Below are 2799 nucleotides of genomic sequence, written 5' to 3' on the forward strand. Positions count from 1 at the left end.
TCTATTTTGTGTACTATGTATTGTAGCATATAAGTGTACGTACTTTACGTCTAAACAACTTATGTGATGGTGGTTTCCTATTTGTAGTGATGTTTGCCCTCTGAAGATGGTCCACAGAGACCGAAACATGTAAGGGTGTTAAGTTTTCATGTAGTAAAAACCTTACAGGTCACATTGGACGGAGTGATTTACATTTGTATGAAATATGAAATAGTCAATTGAAAAAAAGTTACCATATATCCGATTTAAAAATACCGTATGTCTCCTTTTCCCTTGCTCAATTTTAAGCGAGAGGGAGAATGAAGGACCGCCTCCGTGGTCTAGTGGTCACAGTTCTTGGCTACAGATCTAGAGGTCCCGAGTTCAATTCCCGGGCTACCAGATTTTCTGAGAAGTAGTGAGCCTGGAACGGGGTTCATTCAGCCTCATGAGGATAATTGAGGAGCTATTTCAAGGAAAGAGCGGCTGCCGTCTAGAAAATAGAGATTAGCTGCCGTGGGGATCCGTTGCGCTGATCACACGACACCCTCTATCCGCTAAAGTTGTCACTAACTTCGCCGACAAGCGGCGGTCGCTCGGTCGGTATAGTTCGCTTGCAGACTACAGGCCACGGAGTTTGTTTTTGTTTGAGGGAAAATGATGAAATGTAATTCTTAAGTTTCGTTCGGAAAATTAATCGTAATAGGCAACATTATGAACTGATATTTAAAAGAAGACGAAATTAGTTGGCCATATATTTTTGGAAAATTATATGTGCCTGATTTATCGTCTTCTGTGTCCATCTGTCTATGATTATGTTAAACTGGATGCATGATGTGTTTATTGTTTACAGTGCATTGCTGAATAAATTCCAATGTAGATATGTCAAGCTGGTTCCATATGCTCCATTTTGCTGTCGTTAAGGTGACGCATTGCGAGGAGAAATGCTGATTATAAACCAACAGACGGGCTGTGGTTCAGATATTTTTTTCTGATATTCAATTTATAAAGAAGGTCGTACAGAGGCAAGCCTGGATCTCTTTGATTTAAAATTCAGCCAATCAAGGATCATCAAAAACCGGCACAAAATAACTGATCGTCTGGACAGATATTTTCGTCATAAAAACGTAATTAAATAAGGAACTGTCGAGGCTGTACGGGATCCTTGGCAAATCGTGGTTCCCCTTCCAGTCGTGAATCTCCAGCAGGTAGAGTGTTTAAACACTGAAATATCAGTTTAACTAATTTTCCATTCGCTACATGCCGGCAGCCTCCCTCATGTCAGTATCCTCCTTTGTATTTGTACTCTAAGCCGTTTTCTTCTGTCATTGGCAGTGGTCTCTAATATGTAATAAAGGCCTAGATAGGTAAGACAATTCTGATACGAAGGTGAGAATTTCGTATCTCATAATACGCAGCTATTATTTTTGCACATATTTTGGTGAACTTGTAGGGGGGGCCTTGCTAAGTGTTTGATATTTTATGCTCTGCGCAACCCCTCCCCGCCTGCTCATAAGATGCATCGCGAATGCAGTCATCAACGAAGAAGAGGTCTACAGGCAGAGCTTCATGCATTCTTGACCTCGATGCTCTTAAGGATGCGAGGGATAGATGTTATCGCCACAGCCTTCTTTATATTCTGGGAATGAGCTCCCGCTAGCCAGGAAATTGAGCTCAGCTCATATCCAGTCATTGATTAAACAGCTTCGGTCATGATAAACGAGATTGTTTACACCGACTATCTTGTGCTTATGCATCATACCTACACTGGCCTTGTAAATTAAATCTATCTACTCAGGAAGTTGTGTATTGGTGTGATGCAACGTATCATTTGGCAACAGTGTGAGTGACAGGTCTTCCTTTCCTTTATATCAAAGGCAACTGGTGAGAGGCAAGGAACCGCATCAGAATTGCAGCTAAATTTGAAGCAGGATTTAAATTTAAAATTTACAGTATTAATATTCCTATGAGAGACGAACAGAAATACAAAACAAACAAACTCCGTGGTTTTAGTCCGCAAGCGAACTATACCGACTGAGCGACTGCCGCTTGTCGGCGAAGTTAGTGCCAACTTTGGCGGATAGAGGTCGCATGTCCAGCTCAAGGAATCCCCACGGCCGTTAATCTCGGTTTTCTACACCGGATCTGCTACTTCCTTGAAATAGCTCTTAAAGTCTCCTTACGAGGCTGAGTGGACCCCGTTCCAGACCCACTACTTCTCAGAAAATCTGGTAGCGCCGGGAATCGAACTCTGACCACTAGACCACAGAGGGTCGATTGAACTGAAATAGGAATATCAAGAACGTCCATGAGATAGAACTTCAAAATTCCTCAGGTAATATTTTAATCAAGGAGGCTGATATCACTAACGCGGATCCTCATATACGAAAGCTGAGGCAACGAAGATATAGGCCAATACGGTTAAAAGGTCTTGCATGAAGAGGTAACATGTGAGGCCTAGACGCAAACAGGTAGATGAAGGAAAACGGAACTTGGAAAAGAGAGCGAGAATGAATGGGGCAAAAACATCTGAAGAGAGGGTTGCGAGGTCCAGAGACAGAATTCTATATCGGTGACGCTTAACAGCCCGCTTTAGTATCGGAGAGTCAGTTCGGTAGTTGAAGGCCGTGTCGTAGCTAAGACGGTTAGTCGTCGGCTTCCCATGGCGCCAGCCCGAGTTCGATTCCAGGTCAAGTCATACGGGATTTATGGCGGACAACGAACATTGGGGCAGGTTTTCTCCGGGTACTTCGGTTTCCCCTGCCAATTCCCATTCTACTGACTTCTCTACACTCATCATCTACCATCCGAGGTTGGTAC

Source organism: Cryptotermes secundus, unplaced genomic scaffold (genome assembly GCF_002891405.2).
Source record: "Cryptotermes secundus unplaced genomic scaffold, Csec_1.0 scaffold236, whole genome shotgun sequence".
In the NCBI taxonomy this organism is placed as follows: domain Eukaryota; kingdom Metazoa; phylum Arthropoda; class Insecta; order Blattodea; family Kalotermitidae; genus Cryptotermes; species Cryptotermes secundus.